Raw genomic sequence first — 12,118 nt, 5'->3', positions numbered from 1 at the left:
GTCAGAATGTTCCCTGGAGTCAAGGATTCTGATGCTTTGTCTGACATACTTTGGACATGTTGTAAGGAGGGACGGGTCCTTGGAGAGGGACATCATGTTTGGGAGACTGGAGGGACAGCGCAGGAGAGGAAGACCTTTGATGAGATGGATCGATTTTGTGAGTTGAGTTGTGGCAATGAATGTGTTTGAGACCGCGAGGTTGGCACAGGATAGAACGACATTTAGGGCTCTTGTACATAGGGTCGCTATAAGTCGCAAACAACTCTATGGCACATAACAACAAACAACAACAAAAAGTAGTACATCAAAATATAAGAAAAGCTTTACCATCCTTGCCATCAAAGAGTACTCTAGTTTCACCTTCTCTAAGACAGTTCAAGGGACAGTCAATACTCTCCTCTAACCCTACAGATCAATAATAATGTAGATTTTTCTTCCCATCTTTGTTCATTGTCGAACTCTCAGATTCACAGAAAGTGATTGAAAAGCCAATCATATACAACAAGTGCACCTTAGATCTCAATTTAATAGTATTGCTCCTCAGCAACTTGGAGAGACCCTTGACTGCAGACTTTCCCGTGCATTACATCTCTGATCCCCAAATAGTGGGTACTAAGTACGTTGTGAATCCAGGAAAATTGAAACTATTGATGGCTTCAATCTTTTCCCCTACATATCCTTGCATCACCTCTCAGTCCAGTGATGATCATTTTTGTAATCTTGACATAGAGATGCAATCTATATTGAAGGCCGCAGTACGAGAGGTTCTATAGAAAGTCTTTCAAATCCTCCTCACTTTCATCAGGAAAGGTGGTCTCATCTGCACAGTGAAAATTACTGAAGAATCTTCCTGTGATTCTAGTGTCACATGTTTCTCCATAGAGTCCTGCTTTTCAAATAATCTGTGGATCATACAAATTGACTAAGTACAAAGTAAGGATACAACCAAAAGGGACATTTGTCTTAGTGTTAGTTTTAAAACATGTAGCCAAGATAGAGAAATAGAACAGCAGTATTACATTGTCATTGAGTCAGAATCAACTCATAGGAGAACCTCTAAAGGGTTTCAAAAATGCAAATGACACAGAAAGCAATTGCCTCTCCCTCAGAGACAGTGCTATATTTGAATAATCAAGGAAGTGTTTTTGAATTGGCAGTGTGACTAACTATGGACTATGACATTATATCTCTTTATCTAGTTACCTCAGTCTGGAGTCTATATTTTTGGAATATCTATTAAAATATGATCAACCTCATCTGATTCATAGGAACCCTCTTCAAGGGTTAAAACTGTGTGGTAGACATACTTGAACTATCTGTCAAAACTATTTAGATGTGCTCACCATGTTTTGCTAAGAAATCTGAAGGACATTTACCTGGAAAACTGATGGAAGAGAGTCATATTTATTCCTATTCCAAAAAAAATTAAAAAGGTGACCCAACACATTGCGGATATTATTGAACACAAATATTATACTCAAGTAAAATCTTGCTGAAAAAAAATCCAAAAACAACTAGAACAGTACATTTACAGAGAACTACAAGAAATACAAGCCAGTTTTAGAAGAGGCTGTGGCACTAGAGACGTCATCATCAATGTCAGTTGGATCTTGAAAAACAGAGTACCTGAAAAGTATCTCTTTGTGTTTCATTGGCTATACAAACACATTTAACTATGTGAATTGCAACAAATTGTTACAGACCTTGAGAAGAATGGGAATTCCGAAACACTTGATTTTGCTCATGGGAAACCTATACTTAGACCAGGAAGCAGTCCTCAGAACAGAGCAGGGAGACACTGCAAGGTTCAAAATCAGGAATGGAGTGCATCAGGGATGCATCTTGTCTCCATTCCTTTTCAATCAGTATTCAGAACAGATCATTTGGGAAGCTGGGTGTAATTAAAAGGAATGTAGCATCAGGATTGGAGGGAGTCTCATCAACAATCTATGCTAAGCATATGGCACAACCTTACTTGCAGAATTCAAGGAGGGTCTGAAGCATCTGTTGCAGAGGATCGAAGATGATAGTCTTCAATATGGATTGAAGCTCAACATAAAAATGACAAAGATAATTACCACTGGCCTGTTGGCAGAATCATGATAGATGGAGAAGAGATTGAGAGTGTTAACTATTTCAGCTTGCTTAGCTCCATAATCAATATTATTGGTATCAGCAGCCAGGAAATTAAAAGACAAATTGCATTTGTAAAGTCTCCTTTCAGGAAGCTCTCCAGTGGGCTACAGAGCAATGATGCCAGTCTAGAGAGTAAGGTGCACCTGATCAATGACTACCAAAAGAACAAATAAGCCTGCCATGGAGAAAGTGAAACCAGGTATTCTTTGGGGTAAGGATAGTGATACTCCATCTCACAAATTTGGACACATTGTAGGGAGGAGTCAGTGTAAGAGAAGAAGGCTACAATAAAATGAATTGACATGGTGTCTGTAACAAAGGTCTCAAGTGTGTCAATTATGGTGAGGATGACACTGGTTGGGGCAAGTTTCAGATCTGCTATTCATAGGATCTTTATGAACTACAGTAAAATAGGTGGCGTAGAAATCCAAACACAACAAATGCATGCAACAACATAATCCATATCTGTAGTTTAAATGTCTGTAAAAAAAACTCTGGCTAACATCTTTACCCTCTGATAAATATCATTAACCTCCTATTTTATAACATGAACTAATGTTCTACTTTTCTGCTCTAAAATATCTCTTCTGACCATTTTTCTTTCTCAAGAACTAGAGATTTCATCATTAAAATTGCTCTGACAAAAACATAAAATTCCATTTATTCTGACAACAACCAAAGATACATCTTTCTCTCACATCGCATATCTTTCAGCATCAGCAAATATTTTTCACCCTGTATTTAAAAAATTGAAACACCATATTTTATCAATCAAGAATATCCCACTTGCCAAATATGCTGTTGTTGTTGTTAAGTGCCGTCGAGTCGCCGGCGACTCATAGTGGGGAGAGTTCTCGACTGCTTGGGTGTCTTTCATCCTCTCTCCAGGTTAATAGGGTTTCCAGAGGCAAACTATTATGGAAGTGGATGCCACTCCCCCTTCCAAGCTATGCTCAGGATATACATTGAATATATATAGTGAAAGGATACCATCCTGATATACACTCTTCCTGAATTCAAACTATGTATAACTCTCATTTTTTGTTCAAAAGATTGCTTTTCTGTCTTTACACAAGATCAGCAGCAGCACAATTTAGTGTCTGCTCTTGCCAAATATACTCTATTAAATAATAATACAAAAATTACAGCTTTCAGTTTGGATGGCATCTCAATGTAAAGGAAACAAAAATCTTCAAAACTGAACCAAAAAGTGGTACCATGAGAAATGGAAAAAATATTGAAATTGTTAATGAGTTCATTATACTTGAATTGATATCCTTGGAAATATTAGTTGAGAAATAAAATGTAAACTTCATTGGAATCATATGCTGCAAAGGACTCTTTAAATATTACAAGTGAAAATGGAACATAAAGAACTATTGTGCAACTAACTGTAGCTATGGTATTTTCAATCTTTGTATATATTTAAAAGCTGGGCAATAAATAAGGAAAACATAAGAATTACATGTGTTTTTAAGTTATGAAATATATGGACATCAAAAAGAAGAAATAGGGGAGCTCTGGTGGCCCAGTGGCAAGAAGCTGCACTGTAATCCCAGAGGTACATGGTTCGAATCCACCAGATGCTCTGCTAGAGAAAGAGGAGCAATATCTTCCTGTACCAGTCAGATCTGATTTGACAGTACACGCACACAAAATAATAAAAAAAATTTAAAAAAGAAGAAATAAATATGCCTTTAAAAAGGCAAAATCAGAATGCTCTTTTGTAATGAAGATGACCAGACTTTGTGTATCCTATTTTAGACATACAGTCACCACTCTTGGCACCAGCAGCCAGGAAATTAAAAGACATATTGGAAAATGTGCTGTCAAAGACCTCTCCAAAGTACTGAAGAGCAACAACATCAGTCTGGAGACTAAGGTGTGCCTGATACAAGACATGATCTTGGCAATCACTTGCTATGCATCAGAGAGTTCGACAATGACTAGAGATAATAGAAAAAGAATTATTGCTTTTGAGTTGTGGTGCTAGAGAGAGTATTGAATATACCATGGACGGCTAAGAGAACAAACAAGTTTGTCCTGGAGAGGGTGAAACCAAGCTACTCATTGGAGGCAAGGATTCTGAAGCTTTGTCTGGCATACTTCGGACATGTTGCAAGGAGGGACCAATCCTTGGAGAGGGATGTCATTCTTGAGAAGGTAGAGAGACAGCACAGGAGCGGAAGATCCTTGATGAGATAGATCAATTCAGTGACTGGGGTAACGGCGGTAGGTGTGTCGGAGACAGTGAGACTGGCACAGAATAGAGCAGGTTTTAGGGCTCTTGTACATAGGGTCACTATGAGTCGCAGGCGACTCGATGGCACATAGTAAGAACAGTCAGAATGGAACTCATTCTGTGGAGAACGATATCATATTTGGCAAGTTCGGGGGGCAAAGGGGGGGGAGATCCTTTTGAAACAATGGATTCAAACATAGGAATCAGTGTGTTGACAGTGCAGAAAATGACAATACATTCTTGTGCATAGAGTCCTCACCAGTTGCAACTGCCTAGATGACTCCTGTACATTTAGCATCAACTATATCATCAGAAACACCTAAGGAAACCCTATATTTATAGCTTTTGCTACTACTAAGGCTTATTTATAAAGATAGCTTCAATTAATCCTTTACTTCAGTGGTGTTTGTTAAGTGAGCTTTTGGATATTTGAGAAGGAGTAGAATGTACAGTACTATTAACCTACACAATTCTACATTAACATCATTGTAAATAATTCAGTCAATCTATAAAGGGTGAAGTCAGTCTATAAAGAGTGACTGAATTATTTACAATGATGTTAATGCAGAATTCAGTAGGTTAATAGTACTGCACATTCCTCCTCCTCAGGAGTGCTGTGCAAACAGAGTCGGGGAGCACTGCGTAGTTTAAGAAGGGAGTGCATCAGAGTTTGAGTCTTTCTCTGTGCCTATTATACTATCTGTATGCTGAGCAAATTATTTGAGAAGTTGGACGCTATAAAGAAGAATGTGGCTTCGGGATCAGAGGGAGACTCATCAAAAACCTGCCTTATGCAGATGACACAGCCCTGCTTTTTGAGGGTGAGGAGGATTTGAGGCACTTGTTGCAAAAGATCAAGCAATACAGCCTTCAATATGGATTGCAGCTCAATGTCAAGAAAACAAAAATTCTTACCACTGGACAAATAAGCAACATCATAGTGGATGGGAAAGAGATTAACTGTCAACAACTCCATTTTACTTGGATCAGCAATTAGCTCACTTGGTAGCAGCAATCAGAAAAGAAGAAAACATTGGGACAGTCTGTGATTAAGGACCTCTCCAAATTATTAAGAAGTAATAATGTCAGTTTAAGGACTAAGGTGCAGCTGATTGATGACCGTGACCTTTTTGATCACTTGTTATGCATCTGAGAGGTGGGCAGTGAATAAGGAGGACAGAAGATTTTATTCCTTTCAGTTGTGGTGTTGGAGAAGAGAACTGAACTTTCCATGGATTACCAAAGAAATATATGTTAGAGTGTGCAGTCAGAGTACTCTTTGAAGACAAGGTTGATGAGACTTCACATACTTCAGGCATGTTGCTAGGAAGGGTTTTTCCTTGGAGGGGAAAATGATGCTTGGAAGAGTGGAGTGTCAGAGAAGAAGAGAAGACCACAAATCAGAAGAATTGACATGGTTACTGCTGCAATGGGCTATAGTGTTACAGGAAGTGTGAAGATGGCACAAGATAAGACAGAGTTCAGGTCCACTGTTCACAGGGTCACTATGAGTCACCTAACAAGATCAACAATAACAACCACAGTAAGTTAGTTTTGGTGTTAGCCAAAAGATGGCATTTTGTTTGTTTGTTTTTTGTTGGTGGTGGTTGTTTTCTGTTTTGTTTTTTGTTTGTTTGTTAGCCATTACAGTTAGTCATCTTGGTCTCCGGTTACCTTGACTGCAGGCAAATGTCCTTGCAAATTTTCATCATTTTGCAAATCATCAGCAGCTGTGAGATTAGAATAAGAGAGTGCTTTCCATACTTAGGAACAAAACTTGAGACAAGCAAGACTTGAGGCAAGCTAAATTCGAGGCAAGCAAGGCTGGTGAAAGATAAACCCTGGGGAGACTAAGTAAGGACCTGGTGGTAGAGAGACTGGCATTGTTATGGACAAACTGTGCCAAGGTATTACCTGAGTCTTCTTCTGTTTGTGCTGGCCACAGTTAAAGGTTTGGTTTTTCTTGCTTAATGTTAGAAAGAAAAGCTGACTTATAAATGATTTGAGGTAAACTTTGCTAGATTATTTGGTTATAACTACTGAACTGGAGTCTGAACTTATTGAGGAATTGTGTCTTGGAACTTTTAGTCTAAAACGTAATGTAGAGATATTGAGTTCCTTTTTTTACCCTCAGTTTCTCTCTTTCTTCTTCTTCTTTTTTTTTAATTTAAATTCATGAACTGGAAGCTCTGGTGGCACAAAGCTTAAATATTTTGCTGTTAACTAAATGACCAGTGAGTTGATCCTATCAGGAGAAAGATACAGTAGGTTTTATTTTTCCATAATGATTTACAACTTTAGAAACCCTAAACTGCATTTCTACTTTGACCATTAGGCTCATCATTCATTGCAACAGACTCAAATAATTGAGTGTGCTTTGATTTACTAGTTTACCAAATATTTTACTACCATATTCTCCTTTGTGTACACTAAGCAGCATGTTTATTTCATGTATCTGGTTTGTCATTAAGTTTATGATGTTTGACCAGTAACACCTACCTTTTTGTTCAGTTAATTACCATTCATTCAATTACTGCTAAACTGTTTTTCTTTTTTTGTCAACTAAATGACAAACAAATATTTGCGAATCTTTTATCTTTCTTTAAATTTCTAATGTATTTTAATACATTAAAACGTATTTTCTCTCACTAACTCTACAGAAGTAGGCTCTGACTCACTCTAATTTTCCACTGAATTTCTGAGGATATAAATCTCAGAAAAATTGGCCTATCTTTCTTTCCTACTAACAAAAGTAGTTTGGCTTTTAAGAGTGTATCGGACACTCTAACCATACTACATCACTATGGCTCCTTATAGTTTATGCAGAACTTCTGTATATTTAAAATCACAGTGAAAACCTGAAAAACATGCTGGAACTGAATATAGGCATACAGTTATGTATCATAATGAAATCAGGTTGCATTTTATCTTCATATAAATTGCAAGTTAATGAAAAATGAGGAAGACATTCAACCAGATGATCTGACATTGTACTTTGATCACTGACTATGAACATGGTTCAGGGTCAGTGGGGTTTATTTTATTGCGTGCAAGTTTGTGATGAGTCATAACTGCCTTGAATGGCACCTAAAAAGAATGGCAATCACAAAGGACAGGATTGAATTAGGCCAAATAACTTTCAGGTACTTTGTGTCTCACTAGATTAAAAATTTGTTCATGCATACAAACTAGAGTATTTCTGTTAATTACTGAATCTTATACTTTTAAGAATGATAAAAATTCAAATTACAGCTATGTCACAATGTAATAAACTACTTACTCCAAGGGAAAAAGACAGGCAATATATTCCCTCGCAATTGACAGCCTCATCAGTTCCAACATGTGGGATTGTGTAGTATTTGTGTGTGAATAGTGTGTGTGTGTGTGTGTGTGAGAGAGAGAGAGAGAAAGAGAAAAAAAGGGGAGAAACCAAGTGAGAAAGAGAGTGTAAGAACTATGATATTTACCTCAATACACTGTATTCAGGTAGTCTGACGTCTGATTTTTCTATATTCTCTGTAGGCAAATTGTTGTAACTACACACACATATACACATAACACCAAGAGTGTTTGTGTGTAGACACACACACACACACACACACATATTTGGTTTTCTTTAGGGCTTTGATTAAAATTTCAGCTTACTTTTATATTAACTAATTCAGAGAACTGGGTAATAGAAGAATGATCTATGCTGTTGAATTGTGGTGCTGGAGAAAAGTGTTGAACATTTGATGGACTGCCAGGAGAACAAACAGGTCTGTCCTGGAGAGAGTGAAACCAAGCTGTTTCCTGGAAGCGAGGATTTTGAAGCTCCATCTCACACATTTTGGTCACATGGGCAGGAGGGACCAGCCCTTGCAGAGTGACATTATGCTTGAAAGAGTGGCGTGCAGGAGAGGAAGACCCAGGATGAGATGGATTGACTCACTGGAGAAATGAGATTAGGTCTGTTGGAAGGATGAGATTGACTCAGGATACGGCAGGGTTCAGAGCTAATGTACATAGGATATCCAACAGTTGTAGGTGACTCGATGGCACATAACAACAATAATTTATTTATATTTAAAATTTGTTTAAATAACAATCTGTGTTATCACTCTTTTGTGAATGGTTTTTGTTATTGAGTTTGATGTTGTCAACTTGAGTAGGATTCACAGCGCTCCTATGAACAGCAGACCTGAGCCTCTGCTATCCTGTGCTATCTTCCTTATCTCCGACACAAAATGGTGAATTTACTGTCAATCCATCTTGTTTGGGGTCTTCCTCTCCTTTTCTGGGTTTCCAAGGCTGATTTCCCTTTCCATGGAGTAGACTTACATAGATACATGTCCAACTTACGGAAGATAAATGTTTGCCATCTTTGCTTCCAAGGAGCACAATTGGGTTTTTTTTTTTTGCAGTCAATATGATATTTTAGATAGTAGGCATAAAATATGAAATAATTAAGCACGGTTCTAAGAAATGGAAGTAATCAATCATCTCTGAAATAAACAGAATGCTATTTTCATTAATTTTTCTCAAGGTTTTGGACTTTACACCAAAAATTCTTGAAACCACTTATTTTTTCACATTTTCTATCAAAACCAATAAGTAGTCAGATGAGTGAAAAACTTTTATTCTAATAATATTTTCTTGTTAAACACAGAGTGCGTTAAAATGTATCTTCAAATTATATAACCAATGTAAATTACAAAATCTAATGAAATGTGTATGATTATGATAATAGCATTGACTATTAATAGCTTAGTGAGTAAAATGTTGTGCTGTAAACCCAAAGGTAGGCAGATACATTACACTAGCTTTCCTGGTAAAATAAGATATGTAAACTCCTATTACTATTTTTGCAAGTTCTAAAAATTTGCTGGAGTTCCTGCTATGGGATAGTTCAAACTGATTGCAATGAATTTTCACTTAAAATAACTAATAGCTGACCCTCCAGTGGATTTTGAAAGTCTATAAATTACACTGGAGGAGATCACCATTCTTTCTGTTAAGTAATAGCTGGTAGATACAAATCACTGGGCTTTGATTTGCCAGTTTGACTGGTTATCAACTAGACAACTAGAATTTCATTACCTTTAATGCATCACTAAACTAAGTATTGCATAACTAAATGTATCCCATAAACTATGTATCACATAATTAACTACATATTATATGTTAAGTATCTATGGTATACATTATTTAAGTTTTTGATACTGAATGAAGTAGAAATATTGCTTTATTTTCTTATTTAAAGTCTGTTCTCTTGTGTAGTAAAATTTGCTGTTTTGCTAAGGTAGAGATAGTTATACTGATACCTGATGTCTTGGCAAACTAAGAAATACTTTTACACAAACTTTGAAAATAAAATCCAAGCATTAAGAATGCTAATAGGATATTTCTTTTCTTTCTGAGTAATGAAAATAGGACTTTTAACAGCATTTCAAGTTCTCATTGTTCTTTTTTCAGTAATTCAGATGACAAAATGTAATTATGAAATATTTACATTTGCTTATATACTTTAACCTTTTTAATATTCTGAATTTCAGCAGATGGTCATTCTAACTCTTCTCAACAGGGGTTTGAGACTTAAATAGAAAAGAAATGTCCAAGCAATCAAATACAGACTTCTGAAAAGGTCAAATTAGTATAGTACATGGGCTATCATTCCCACAATGTATTAAATATTAGAAATCTGACAGAATATCCTTTTGACAAAATGTAGGGCAACTGCACACATGAGAAAGCTTTTAACAAGAAAGGAAAAATGCAAGTTATTTTGCATTTTTACTCACAGCCTTTATCAATACACAAACAATAAAAGAAGGTAAAATCACACATTATGCTATGCTTACATTTAATTGCACACACTGGAGTCAGAATTTCATAATTTTTAAGTTTGAACTTGATTTTTTCTGTTTTGCCATTCAATTTGGTATTTAATTTTTTTATGTTTTTGAGATTTTAGAATCATGTAATCTATGTCTAAATAAAATAACTGTTTTATTTACCTCTTTTGTAGTATTTTAAATATGACAAGCTTACTTAAGCTTATATTTGCATGTAATAAAAACAGTTTATTGTTCAGAGTATTCTTTTCTCTAAGAACCCTTTGTCTAAGAACATCATCTCTATAGTGGTCTTTAACATCAACAGTAGTAAAAAACTGGATTCTCATCTTTTAATGAAATACAGAGTGAAATATGAGCCATGAAAAGTGAAATGTACAGAGAGTACACTTTGTGGCAGAAACACATTTTGTGCTTTACCTGAACGAGTTAATATACCATGAGATACAGATCATATTATTATTTATCAACTTGCATTGATTTAGAGTAGTCTAATTTTGAAGCTCCACTTCACATACTTTGGTCATGTGGCTAGGGGAGACTGGTTCTTGGAGAAGGATATGATGCTCAGAAGAGTGGAGAGAAAGCACAGGAGAGGAAGATCCTAGATGAGAAGTATTGATACAGGAGCTGGGGCAGTGGAGATTGGTGTGTCAGAGTTAGTGAGACTGGCTCAGGACAGGCAAACTTCAGAGCTGCTGTAAATAGGGCTGCTATGGGTGATAGGTGAGTCGATGGAACATAATTACAACAACAGTAAATATAAACTATATAAAGAGTTCTGGTATTTTATCAGAATTATGCATAAGCTTTAATAATGAATAAGTAGTATTTAAACACTTAGTTTCTTATACCTCCTTTTCATTATTGTTTTTCAGCTCAAAATTTCACTAATATACTACAGAGTAAAAGGAAAAGATATTCTCTTCAAACAAAAATCTTTCTAAAATAGAAATTAAGCACATGTTTCAGAAAATACGTTATTTAGGGAAAGACATTAATTGACAGAGATCAAGTCCAAGATTAAATATCTTAAGTAACATTTAACGTCTTTGAAAAAAAGGAAGGTACAATTTTCAGAAGATATGGAATTTGATAAAATGGTTTTATGCCTTTTAAAACCAAGAGTACTTTAAAACTAAGGTATCCTTAAAAACAAACAAACAAACAAAAACTAAACAAAAAGAAACCCAAAACTAAAGTGTCCTTGATTCAGGCTTTTTAATCACTTGCTATATATCCAAAAGAGGTGCATTAGGTTTTTGAATGCCTGTTGTATTTCAGAAGAGGATGGCCAATCTTTCTTCCTAGTCTGTCTTAATTTGGACACTTAGCTTTCAAACAATATCTAACAGACAAGCATTTTATTAAAAGTAGCAAATGAAAGACACTTCCTTACAGAGATAAACAATACATTCAGTGTCCTGCCCCCAGCATGCGTGTCTTATCCCTTCCATTTTCCTGTTACATCAGCACTCCCTTCTATTCCATCCAACACCTCCTTCCCCCAACCACTCCTTGATATGATGGCTTAGGCCACGAGTCACTTCTTTGAAGGCTTGTGTCTCTCAATGATACTGGTCTCACACACTGATTTCTGTCTCACATTTAAAAGTATGATTGTGGAACAGACCACCAATTACTCATATGCAAGTTCAACCTGAAGCTGAAGAAAATGAAACCGAATTCACAGGAGCCAAAATATGACTTTGATTTCATCGGACTAGAATTTCAGAATCATCTCAGGAACAGGTTTGAGGCTTTGAACACTAATGATCGAAGACCAGATGAGTTGTGGGAGGATGTCAAAGGTAACATCCAGGAAGAGTGCAAACGGTCATTACAAAGACAGAAGAGGAAGAAAAGACCAAAATGGATGTCAGAAGAGACTCTGAAGATTGCACTG

Source organism: Elephantulus edwardii, unplaced genomic scaffold (assembly GCF_000299155.1).
Source record: "Elephantulus edwardii isolate Elephantulus edwardi_28Jun2011 unplaced genomic scaffold, EleEdw1.0 scaffold00173, whole genome shotgun sequence".
Classification (NCBI taxonomy): domain Eukaryota; kingdom Metazoa; phylum Chordata; class Mammalia; order Macroscelidea; family Macroscelididae; genus Elephantulus; species Elephantulus edwardii.
Note: the sequence above shows the minus strand (reverse complement) of the source record.